The following is a 13,286-nucleotide window of genomic DNA, read 5'->3' on the forward strand; positions in this document are numbered from 1 at the left end:
AGGAAAGAATAAAAGAGAGAAAAGAAAAAAAGCAGGTTGAAATTCAGATGAAGGATTATTTATTCATTTATTTAATAAGTCAAGTAAGCTATTTAAGGCTGGTCTTGCAAAAAGCACTTAATTTGAGCCCTACTCTGCTTCTTCTCTGGCATGTTCTTTCCATTGAGTGTTGTGTAGCGTGTTTCAGCCTTCCCTGCACACACTGCTACAAGCTATGGCCTTCCCCCAGAACAGGCCGTATATTTGGAATGACACATTCTGGTTTCAGCATACTCTTTTCTGTCCTTGAAAGTCCGTCATGACAAATTTGGTGAGTTTCTGTCCTTGTTCAAGTGTGGACAGTGATCCTCCATGACATGTCCTGCCCCTCTCTGCGCCACTGCAGAGAGAACTGCTGTGGAAGGTCTGGTGAGCAGCTGGGTGACCGACAGAGTAAAGCAAAGTTGCCCTGCAGTTTGCTCTGTACGCTGACCAAAACCAGTTAGGGCCAGACATGCATACTCTGTTTTGTCAACACTGTCCAGCTGCTTCACAGTCAGCAACTACTTGAGCTTTGCACAGCTGAGATAAGGAAAGAGCTCTAGGAGATAAAAGGGGCCTCGAGGATACACTAAAGTGAATCCAGCCTGGGCATCTGACCCGTCCGTCCCACAGCCTGCCAGCACTGACCCCTTGGTGCGGTTCTCGGGGTTCCTCATGCAGTTTGGTGGGTAAGTCCTTCTTAAATTTACTTTGTTGTAACCCCTTACATGCCTTGACTGCCTCTCAGTGCATGTATTCAACCCTCCTTTCCCGCATCTTGCAGCGCCCTTATGGCGGGGTTGGCAGGTACTGGTGTGGAGATGCCTCTGTGGGGACAAAAGGGCAAGGTGGAGACAAGGAGCCACAACCTTGGGTGGCTTGCTACAGGTCAGTGGGCACCCGTAGCTCACGAGTGAGCCTCCTTGGAAGCATGGCTGGAGCTTGCAAGTGAGCTGGGGTAACCCCAGACAGGCTACAGGAAATGTTTTCCAAGCTCCGACTGGAGCAAGCTGGGCTGGTGGAGGGAAAGGGAGCAGGGGATCTGTGATGGATCCCGCTGACTGCACTGCACACTCTGGGTGAGGTATTGTTAGTGCAGCACCCACAAATTGGGCAGCTGGGAAGTGATCTCCAAGCTGCTGAGAAGGCTTGCCAACTGACCCGAGAGGTGGGAACCACCGCTGTGGAATGAGGGGAAAATCTGCGGCGCTGCTGTGCGTTGTTATGGCTGACTGCATTGCAGATCACCCACATTGCAAATTGGAGTCGGGACAAGAGGGGACGTGAGATGTCCATCCCCTGGCTGGCCAAGCACTGGTGCGAAAAGAGGATTGGGGTCTGGGAATTTGGGACGGTAATAGCTGGGACTGTGATGATCCCCCCACCCTCTGCCCCTGTTCAGTGTGAGACAGCGAGCATGAGGAGGAGGTAGCTGCCTGGGCAGCAGTAGAGCAGCAGCTTCCTGGACCGAAGGCAGCCAGTACTCAAGGGACCAGCACTATTTGTGATAGTCAAGCTTCAGAGCTGCAGGATAGGCAGGGACACTCTCAGCAGAAGCCTGGTGAAGGGTTCTTAGAATTCCTGTTAAGGTTGTGGCATGATGGGGCAGATGTACTTTGCTTTACCACAAAGGAGCTTGATGGAAGGGACCTCCCCCCCAAGAGGCCATGCTGCAAAGTCCTCTCCGTAAGAATCGGCAGCAAAACAAAAGCATATTCCCCTCCCTGATGGCCTGGCTGATGGGTGCAGGGTGCTTAACTTGCCTGACTGTGCAGACGTTGATGATGGTCTACCTGAGAGGACTGCTGTCACAGCAGAGAGAAACCAGCTGCAGCAATTAGGAATGTTGTCCGGAATGTATTCCCCCCAGTTTACTGGATCAGCTCAGATCCCTGTGTGTGGATCAGATCAGATGCCTGTGTGCAAAACCATCCAAAGTAAGAGGCTACAAACTGACCCTCATTCCCCCACTCACCACACCTTCAAGTTATGGGGCTGCCTATGATTAGAGGGTGAGCAGGAGTGGTCGGGGAAGCTGCAGCACTGCTATCTGAGGTAGCAGAGCTGTCATCTCAGCAGAGACAGGAAGGTGGGAAGCAGGTGGGAAAACGTGAAACAGAAAGGGTGAGTGGCAGCACTGGGTTTCCAGCCTTGCTGTGAGCGGACACATCGTGGGAGGAGGGAGACGGTAAACCCCAAAGCAGAGCTGCTCAGGCGACGGCTGCAGCTTAAGGCGGAGCAGCGCGCTAAGTGCGGCGGGGTGGGGAAGCTCGGGAGCAGCCCGAAGGAGAAAAGGGAAGAACCAGCGGCACCTACTGCCGCGCCTGCAGCATGCACGGAACGGCAGCTAGCAACCCGACACAGCACCATTCCCTCGGCTTCCAGCGCCTTCAGTGGTCCTGTCTGGGCAGTGAAGCAGAAGGATGGTTGCTGGGGAACAGCAGTGGACTACCGCCTTTTTGTAAAGTCCTTCTCAGAAGACCACAGGAAAACTCTCCAAAGAGACGGCATGAGTTAGCTCAGTCATCTGAAAGCACTGAATGCTGCTATTGGCTGAACGTTTGGTGTTTGCTTGAGGATGTAGGGAGAATAAGGCATCTGCCCGCAGAAGACATGGGAGAGTGCATGGTGTCATCCAGGGGGCTGTATGTGCATGTGGTGGGGGTGGGCATCATCTTTGGGGTGGCGGAGCTGGAGGCTGGAGAGGAGAGCAAGGAGCTCAGAAGTGTGGGGCTGGTTTGTCATGGGTGTGTGGGCAGCAGACAGGGCCACTCCTGGTGGCTATTAGCAGTGATGCTGGGGGTCTTGAGGGGACCCCCATCCCTGTGCAGCCGGTGTGGTTGTCCCTGCTGGGCCAGGCTGAGCTGGAGACCTGAGCCAGACTCCAAGTGAGAAAACGGTTGTAGCAGGTCAGGAGCGAGGGCTCCCCATCCTTCTTGTTCTGGTCTTGTCCTCTTCATGCTGCAACCATGTCACACTGCTGGACAAGGTGTGACTGCACTTGGGCACCCGTGGTCCACAGTGATGTCGGCTGCCCACTGAAGCCATCTTAAAGCACAGACCAAGCAGTCTAGCATGTGTGCGACATGTCAGCAGCTTGCACAAAAGCCCGTGATGCAGTGAAGGTGAGGTCCAGTGCATGCTGGCTGAATTGGGATCCTGAGGCAGAGGCAGGGGCAAGGGTGCACCACTGGCCTGTTTTGCCTGCTCCATCAGGGAGGTGTAGCATGCTTGTCTTTGCTAGGATTCAAAAGATGGTGAACTATGCCTGGGCAGGATGCATTGCCCTCAGCCAATCGAAAGGGAGTCAGGTTCAGAGCCCCGAAGCCAGAGTAATGGTGATGTGTGCTGCAAGGCGTCAGTTTCGTAATGCAGCTGATGCCAGGGAAGTTGTTGGGAGGCACCTGGGGAGAGTTCTGCTTTCTTTGTGAAGGGCTGGGCACCCTGAGATGGGTTCATTTTGAGAGAGGGCCCCACACATTGGAAAATGTCGCGGTTCTGTGGGCATCCGGTGAACTCTCACTGGCCTGTAAAAATCCAGGGGAGAAGGTGTAAATCTCATGCCAGGCTGTATCCATATCTGCTGCAGGTCTCCAAGGTGCACAGCCTCTGGTATGCTGGAACAATGTAGGTAAGGGAAGTCAGCAAGCCAGACCTTTGACTTCAGGATAAGGATTGACTCTAAGGACTGGGTCGGTTGTGACATCACATGAAGCAAGGCTGGGTGTGCTGTGCAGCTGGCTGAGGTGCTGTGCACCACACCTGTCCCCTCTGCCTGCTGGGCAAGTGACTCTGGACATGCCCCGGCCCTGTGATGCCATGCTATATGCCAGCCACAATGACAGTGGTCTTGGCCTGTGTGGCTGGCGAGGCAAATTCCAAATATTCAGGCTTGTTGGCCACCTCAATTAGCTCACTGCACCAATAACATCAGAAGGATTATTGTCTTCAGGGAAGGGATCCAGAAGGATTTTGAGAAGGCACAGATCACTGCTGGAGGGAGAGCAGACAAAATTCCATCAACTGGGGATCAACTCCCCATAACAGCTCTGGCTGCTGTGGAAGGTGGCAAGGCAGCATCTGGAGGGGAAATTCCAGTTCCCAGGGTCATCTCTCCTCTTCCTAGCAAGTGGAGAAAAAGGGAGTTAGAGAACTGGGCCAATCTAATATTGCAAGGCTGAGTATTAACAACTTGGAGAATGATAACATCAGTGATGATTGGCTTCTACACTGCCAGGGCATTCTCCACAGAAAGCTACTAAGCACAACAGAGCTACGTGCCAATGTCTATCCCACAAGGGAGTGTTTGGCTTGAGGGCTGAGGGAAGGGCTGCCTAAGGTGTGCAGGCTCTGTCTGCGGAGTAGGAAACCCGTTCCCGTACTATTGGATATGGCCCTTCAGTCCGGGATGCCCAGCTCCAGAGGCACAACATCTTGTGTGGTGTGCTGGCAGAAGGGGCAAAAAGGCTGGGGTGGGTGTTATATTTAGAACCTAACCATGGGGATAACAACAATGAGCTCTTCAAGCCAGATTTGGTGGTACTTAAGGGGTCTTGGGTGACACTAGTGGACGTTACCGTTTGCTATGAAAGTGTGTTGTCATCCTTAGGTGACACAGCATCAGAAAAAGTCCGCAAGTACCAATATCTGGAAGAACAAGTGAAGGAGGTGAGGAGACCTGGAGAAGTGCAGTTCCTGGGCTTCCCGAACGAGACTCACAGAAAGCGGTACAAAGGCAACGACAGGTTCCTTGCAGGCCTTGGACCCCTCAATGGCCGTCTGAAGAGGATAGCGAGGCTTTTTTCGTGGACGGCTCTCCTGTGCTCTGTGGAAATCCTGCACATCTCTACCAGCAGAGGTAAGATTTTTAGTTTTTTAATTCTCTTTATTTACTTGTGTGACTTTGTTACTCCAGAGTCCTTCCATGGAAGGCAACAGTAAAATTCTTCACAGAGATGACATGGGTCTGCTCAGTCTTCTGTACGTGCTGAATTTTGCCCTTGCCCGGCTCCCTTGTGGTTGAGCCCTGTAGGTATGGGACGTGGGATCTTGTCCCCAGTGACGCTCACTAAATTTGACAAGGGTCGACAGGCTGCCTACGAAGCCCAATTCAGAAAAGGTGTCATAGAAATTCAGTGGTTGATTAATAGCCAAATGCCTTGTCATCTAATCAGAGAAGTGCATGAATGGCTGAAGGAGATTCCCACTGTCCCTACCTACTATCCAGTGGAACCACCCCAAGGGAACCAGCTTGGCGGAATCAGTGGGGAAAGACGGCCCTATTGAGCTTAACTGTAGTCTGGTGCAGTGAAGAGACATGAGAGATGTAGAATAGGACCTGTCTGCTGGTGAAATACCACTAATGTGATCATATTTTCACTTACCCGGTGAGGGCGTGAGGGCGGCCAAGCATTCATAGCAATGTTGCCTTTTGATCCTTTCATGCCGTCTCTTGTTATCACTGTGAAGCAGATTTTGTCAACCCTTGGGTTGTTCACCCACTGACAGGGAGCGCGAGGTGGGATTAGGCCAATGTGAGACAGCTTAGTTTGTGCTCTGCTGCTGATGTGTTGTTGCAATAGTAATCCTGCTCAGTACAAGAGGAACCGCAGCTTGAGGTATTTGGTGCCTGTGCTTGTCTGAGGAGCCACTGGAGTGAGGTCTCCATCTGTGGGATTCTGACTGAACACCTCTAAGTAGCCAGAATCGCCCCTAAACAGTGTTACAAACTCGGCAAAGTGCCTCAGTGGGCTAACATTAGCTGGCGGCCTTCTCTGCCGGCTTCTCCATGGAAGTGGACGGGGTGGTGGTGGGCCTGGCATGGAGTGCTGCTCGTTGTAGATGTCAGGATTAGAGTTCGGACACATGTGGTGCCCCCTCTCACCTATTACAAACCGCATGTTCGTGGGGAACCTGGTGCTAAATCATTTGTAGACAACTCGATTCTGGGTCAGGGTTTCATACACAGCAGAGCAGCTCCCTTGCTGCTATCTATTGAGAGTCAGCTCTTGACAGAAGCTTTTGTCGGTTGGCCAGGAAGGGCCAATGGCCGGCACACGCTGGGGGAATGGGCCTCCTTTCCCCTCCTCCAGTTCCTCCCGGGCCAGATCCTCCTCTCCCGATGCCTCCAATGGAGGTGACATGGGCAGGGGTGAGGGTGGGCAGGAGCAGGAGACCCCTCCTTGAGCAAAGGCCACTCCAGCTCCAGTGTTCCTTTTTTCCTCTGCCTGCTTGGAAGCAGGTTGACCTGAAGGACTGCTGCAAAGATGGTGGTGTCCTGAGCAGTGGCCAGAATCGACACACAAGGAGGCAGCTGCACCTGCATCAGCAGTGCGGTGGGTTAACCTCCGGTGTGTCTTTCAGACTGCATGGTAGATGTGGTGTTGCCTTCCCATCCCCGTTGCTATCCCAGGGCAGGGGCACATGGGAGATGCTCACTCTCGCCTGTGGTGGGGTAGATGTGGTGTCAGTTGCCTGCTCTGATGTCAGTGGCTGTCTCCCCAGGAAATGTGTCTGCCTGAGTGGAGGACCCCGGGCAGGCCTGTTGCCGCTGTCCCAGTCCCAGTGGAGATGGGGGAGGCAGCGCTGTGGGGATTTGAGGTTGGTGCCCTCCCACTAGGGCCAGGTACCCTAGCATCCACATTTCTCCTGCCCCTCCTTGGTGACACAGCTGTGTGATGTGCAGAGACACTGCGCGGTCGGCCTTGCGCTGGCCTGACCTGATCACGCGACCTCGGCGCGCATGCGTGCTCACTGTCGGGATGGTGAGCCCCCACTGCAGGTGGTGTGTACGCCGAGCCTCTGCGCATCCACTCTCCTGCCTTGGCCGGTGCTGTCAGCCCCCCGCCGTGGCCGCTGGCAGCACCCTGCCTCGGCACTCCGCCATCTAGCGTGCCTGCCTCGCTCTGCCTGACCCGGCTTCGCTGGGTGGCGGGCAGGCTGCCGGCAGACAGCAGGGGCGTCCTGCCCGGTGTCCACGTGGAGTCGAGGAGAGCGGGTGCCGTTCCCCATCTGTCCCATCCTGCCCGCCCACCCGGCACCGGGCATCTGTCCACGGAATGGCCGGGGGAGCATGGGGTATTGTCCGGTAGGCGCGTGTGCGCGCGTGGGCATGGGCACAGTCTTGGGCACGGCAGAGCTGGCGGAGGCTGGTGAGGCAAGTGCGGAGCTTGGGAGTGTGGGGCCGGTGGGCCGCGGTCATGCCGGCAAGTGGTCCGGGCCGCTCCCTGTGGTGGCTGGGCTCTGATGCTGGCAGTCCGTAGGGATCCCCCCTGTGCTTGAGGCTGACGGGTGCGGCTCGTGTGTGGGCTCCCTGCTGGACTGGGCTGAACCGAGTGCCTGGGCCGGACTCAAAGCGAGAAAAGGGTTGTCCCAGGTCAGGAGCGAGGGCTCCCTGCCCTTCTTGTTTGGGTCTGCCCTTCCCCCCACCAACCTCTGTGCTTGTATGGTCGGTGAGGCGAGCCTGCTCTCCCCGCTGTCCCTCGCTCAGCATCCGGCGGCGGCGCGAGGAGAGAGGTGGAGGGGAGTGGGCCCTCAGAGGCTGCAAATGCTGCCTGCTCCCCTCGTGCGTGCGTTGGGGACCAAAACAGAGACAACTCTTAGCGGTGGATCAGTCGGCTCGTGCATCGATGATGAACGCAGCTAGCTGAAAAATTAACGTGAATTGCAGGACACATTGATCATCAACACTTCGAGTGCACTTGCAGTCCCGATCTCCTGCCAGGACTACCCCTGTCTGAGCATTGCTTGATGGTCTACTGTCAGCCCCCCATTGGTGCAGCGGTGCCATCCCTCCCGGGGGACGGAGGAAAAAGCATGCGGCGGTGGTGGTGCAAGGCGAGTGCGATGTGGTGCGGCTGGGACACCTGGCAGGCCCTCACCCTGCATGGCTGGGCCTTTGCCCCCCCTAAGTGCAGACACGGGGAACCCCCGCTCCCGGAGTGCCCGCTTTGTGGAGTTTGTCCCGCCGGGCCCCAAGGGTGGGTCGGTCATGGTGGCCAGCACTTGTCGCCGCCACCCGCCACTGTTGCCACTGCCACCATACGGGCTCTTCTCCATCACTCTCCCTGTGGTGCACTGGTCCCCCATTTCCTTCTGGGGCGGGGCAGCCGGCTGCCTGTCCCCCACCCCCTGCCCTGACTGCTGCCATTTCGGTGCCCGCCAAGTCCCCCCAACCCCATCTCCACAGCTTGCCTGTGTCCGTAGCATGTTTCGAGCCACTTCAACCCGCTGACTGGCACAAGTCGCGGGGTTGTGTTAAGGTCGGCAGTGACAGGTGTGGGTCGCACACTGGGGTGAGGGGGCAGCGTGGGCCCCAACTAGTGTGAAGGAGGGAGAGGAGGGGAGAGGAGGGGAGAAGAGAAGAGTTGAGGAGAGGAGAGAGTGCCGTGCTGCTCCACGCTGGGCTGAGAGCAGAGGCAGCGGCCGGGAGGAGGAGGAGGAGATCAGCCCCAGATGGCGGAGGGCTGCACGAGCGCATGAGCGAGCGAGCGTGCATTTGGGAGCTGGGCCCGGGGGAGGTGCGGACCTTGCCCCCCAGCCCCATGTGGCTGTCTGCGGGTGGGTACCGTGGTGGTACCGCTCTGTGCTGCCGTGTGTGCATGTCAGAGGGGCCCCTCCCCCCTCTGTGGCGGTGACCCTGGGTCCTCATGCCTCTTCCCCCCGGTCCTGGCTGGGGGCCTCAGGCCGTCCTCCCGCCGGCAGGTGCATGCCTGCTGGCTGAGCCCTGTCTTGGGCTTCTCTCCTCTGGGAGTCGAAGCGCAAGGGGCGAGCGTGGGCCGCCCCGCCTCTATCCAATTGCGACCTCAGATCAGACATGGCAAACTGCTGAATTTAAGCGTATTGGTGAGCGGAGGAAAAGAACCTATCCAGGATTCCCTCAGTAACAGCGAGTGAAGAGGGAAGAGCCCAGTGCCGAATCCCCGCCCTGCGGTAGGGCACGGGAAATGTGGCGTACAGAAGCCCCCACCCCTGGGGCAGCTCTCAGGGGGCTGAAGTCCTTCTGATCAAGGCCCAGACCGCGGATGGTGTGAGGCCAGTAGTGGCCCCCCCGTGTGCTGGGACCAGGGCTTCTTGGAGTCGGGTTGCTTGGGAATGCAGCCCAAAGCGGGTGGTAAACTCCATCGAAGGCTAAATACAGTCATGAGGCCGATAGTCAACAAGTAGCATAAGGGAAAGTTGAAAAGAACTTTGAAGAGAGAGTTCAAGAGGGTGTGAAACCGTTAAGAGGTAAAGGGGTGGGGTGTGTGCAGTGCGCCTGGAGGATTCAACCCGTCGGGCTCGGTCGGCTGTCTCGGGTCTCGGTGGATCCCTGCCTCTGCCTCCGCTCTGCCCCCCTCGCGGGGGCAGTTTGGCCAAGGACCACCACTGGGCCAGCTGCTGGCCCCCGTCAGGCGCGTTTCCCCTCTGGCGTTGTGCCGCGACCGGCTTTGGGTCATCTGGGAAGGCCCCGTGGGCAGGTGTCTCACCACCGCGCAGTGGCGAGTGTTACAGCCTCTGGGCAGCAGCTGTCACTGAATCCCGGGGCCGAGGGAGAGGACTACTGCCGCACCTTCTCCTGCGGCGGCCTCCCGGACCCCAGTGGAGTTTTTCTCCCCAGCCCCGCTTGTGAGGGGCAGGGAGGGCAGTGTATGTTGCTTGGTGGCGGTGGCGAGGAGGGCCCCTGCCCAGGGGATGGGCCGCCCAGTCCCCGGTGCGACTGTCAACCGGGGTGGACTGTCCTCAGTGTGCCCTGACAGTGTCGCGCCACCGGGCAGGGAGTGGCCATGCTTGGGTGCCGGGGTTCTGTGCGATGTCGGCAACCCACCCAACCCGTCTTGAAACACGGACCATGGAGTAGAGCACGTGTGCGAGTCAGTGGCTCACTTGAAAGCCTGTGCTGCAATGAAGGTGAGGGCCAATGCGCGCCGGCTGAGGTGGGATCCTGAGGCAGAGGCAGAGCCGAGGGCGCACCACCGGCCCGTCTCGCCTGCTCTGTCAGGGAGGTGGAGCATGAGCGTCTGTGCTAGGACCCGAAAGATGGGGAACTATGCCTGGGCAGAGCGAAGCCAGAGAAAACTCAGAGGGAGCTCTGTAATGGTCCTGACATGTAAATCAGTCGTCCAACGCAGGTGTAGGGATGAAAGACTAATCAAACCATCTAGTAGCTGGTTCCCTCCAGAGTTTCCCTCAGGATAGCTAGCACTCATGGGCAGCAGTTTTACCTGGTAAAGCGAAAGGTTAGAGGTCTTGGGGCCAAAACGATCTCAACCTCTTCTCAAACTTCCCATGGGTAAGATGCCTGGCTTGTTGATGTGGAGAGAGAACATGGAATACAAGTTCCCTTGTGGCTGAGCCTGTACATTGGGACGTGGAGATCCGGTCCCCAAATGACAGTCTCTGGATTTGACTTGGCGGACAGGCCACCGCTCAAATCAACTGGGAAAAGGCTCCATAGAATTCCATGGTTTGTAAATAGCCAAGTGCCTCATCAGCTACTTAGTGATGTGCATGATTGGGTGGATCCCACTCCTTGGGTGCATTAAGAAGAGTGTCGCCAGCAGGTTGAGGGAGTACCTCTGCTCAGCCCTGGTGAGGCCTCATCTCGAGTACTGTGTCCAGTTCTGGGCTCCCCAGGACAAGACAGACATGGAGCTACTTGAGAGAGTCCAGCGTAGGGCTACGAGGATGATCAGGGGGCTGGAGCATGTGCCCTGGGAGGAACGTCTGTGAGAGCTGGGCCTGTTTAGCCTGGAGAAGAGCAGACTGAGGGGGGATCTTATCAATGTGTATGAGTACCTGAAGGGAGGGTGTCAAGGGGGTGGGGACAAACTCTTTTCAGCTGTCCCATGTGACAGGACAAGAGGCAGTGGGCAAAAACTGACCCCCAGGGAGTTCTGCCTGAATATGAGGAGGAATTTCTTCCCTGTGAGAGTGACAGAGCATCGGAACAGGTTGCCCAGAGAGGTTGTGGAGTCTCCTTCTATGGAGGTATTCAAGGCCTGCCTGAATGAAACCCTGTCTAACATGCTCTAGGTGACCCTGCTTGAGCAGGGGGGTTGGACTAGATGATCTCCAGACATCCCTTCCAACCTTACCGATTCTATGATTCTATGCTTGGATGGCGTGGAGGCAGGCCGTGGAATGGGAGTGCTTAGTGGGCCACTTTTGGTAAGCAGAACTGGCGCTGCGGGATGAACTGAATGCTAGGTTAAGGCACCGGATGCTGACACTCATTGGACCCCAGAAAAGGTGTTGGTTGATATAGACAGCAGGATGTTGGCCTGTTGTCCAGTGGGGTAACACAACTGATCCCAGAGAAGCCATCTGGAGCCCCAGCTAGAGTTCTCTTTTGTTGGAGTGGAGGGATAGTATAGTGGTTATCACATCTGCTTTACCTGCTGAAGGTCCTGGGTTCACGCCCCAGTGGAACCAGCACCAGGAAATCTTTGGGAGGCTGGACTAGATGATCTCCAGAGGTCCTTCTAATCTTACTGGTTCTGTGATTTGCGAAGGGCTAGGTGCCCTGGAATGGGTTCAGCCCGAGAGAGGGGCTTGCACCTTGGAAAGCATGGTGGTTGCGGTGGTATCCGTTGAGCTCTCATTGTTCTGTGACAATCCAGGGGAGAAAGTGTAAATCTCACCCTGGGCCATACCCATATCTGCAGCACGTCTCCAAGGTGAACAACCTCTGGCATGTTGGAACAATGGAGGTAAAGGAAGTCGGCAAGTGGGATCCGTATCCTTCAGAATAAGGTTTGGCTCGAAGAGCTAGGGCAGACGGGTTGGGGCACAAAGCAGAGGTAGGTGTGCGCTGTGGCTGGACAAATCCCTGTGCACCACACCCATTTCCCCAAGGGGGCACGAGTCAGTGACTCTGGTTGCCAGACCCTTCCAGTGGATCGCCCCAGCTGTGGCAGGCACTGCCTGGGCCCTCCCTCCCTCCTCCCTGAGCCCCAGCAGCCACCACTGCCCCTCCTCCACCCATCTGCAGGGCTAAGGGTGGCTGCTGGGACTTGTGGAGGAAGGAGAGTGGGGCCAGGCAGTGGCCCACCTGTGGCTACCTTCGATGGTTTAGCAGGGGGAGCCAGGATCCCGGACTCGTGCCAGCACTGTCCCTGTGGGAGAGGAAAGAAAGTGGATGAAGCGCAGGGCGGTGAAGAAGGGTCATTACCTCAGATACCAGAAGCTGTTCGGTCTGGATCGAAGGAAGCTTGCTGGTATCATTCTTGATAACATCGAAGCACTATGGTGCCCTCTCCCAATGGAGGAACTGTATAGCTCCTTCCAAAAGAAGTGGGAGGAGGGAAAATCTTTCGGCAGCCTCGGTACCTTCCTGAGTGCAGGAGTGACGGATAATTCTACGTTCAAGCCTATGATCTCCCCTGTGGAGGTCGGGAAAAATCTGGCGGAGATGAATAAAGCCTCCGCCCCCGGTCCGGACGGCGTGTCGGTGCGGGACATTATGAAGATGGACCCCCAAGGCAGCCGATTGGCCGAGATGTTCAGTTTATGGCTCTTGGCCGGGAAGATCCCGGACTGGGTGAAGGAATGTAGAACGGTCCTGATTCCGAAATCTTCGGACCCGGCAAAAATAGAGGACATTAAGAACTGGCGACCCATCACCATCGGGTTGATTATTTTAAGTCTATTTTTGCGGATCCTAACAGCACGGCTGCAGCGAGCATGCCCGATCAATATCTGTCAAAGGGGTTTCATATCATCCCCCGGCTGTGTGGAAAACCTGACGCTTCTCCAAATGTAATCAAGCATGCCAAGAAAAAACATAAGGCATTGGGCACTGTCTTTGTGGACCTGGCAAAAGCTTTTGATTCGGTCTAACACCTGCACATCTTCCAGGTCTTATGACAGAAGGACATGGATAGTCACATTTGTGACAGCTTCGCAGAAATGTATAAGGATAGTATTACACGGATCGAAGTTGGGAATAGCTGTTCCGAAAAGATTAACATCCTCACCAGGGTAAAGCAAGGAGATCCAGTGTCCCCGCTTCCGTTTAATCTATCAATAGATCCTTTGTTATGTAAGTTGGAAGATATGGGAAAAGGATTCAAATATGGAAACAGCTCCATAACATCATTAGCTTTCGCAGACGATCTGGTCCTATTGAGTGACTCTTGGGAGAATATGCAGAGCAACACTGAAGTGGTGGAAGAGTTTTGTCAACTTACCGGGCTGAAAGTCAGTGCTTCCAAATGCCACGGATTTTTCATTAGGCCCACAAAAGACTCTTATGTTATTAACGACTGTGATCCGTGGAAGATCGA

This window comes from Rhea pennata, unplaced genomic scaffold (genome assembly GCF_028389875.1).
Source record: "Rhea pennata isolate bPtePen1 unplaced genomic scaffold, bPtePen1.pri scaffold_46, whole genome shotgun sequence".
Classification (NCBI taxonomy): Eukaryota; Metazoa; Chordata; class Aves; order Rheiformes; family Rheidae; genus Rhea; species Rhea pennata.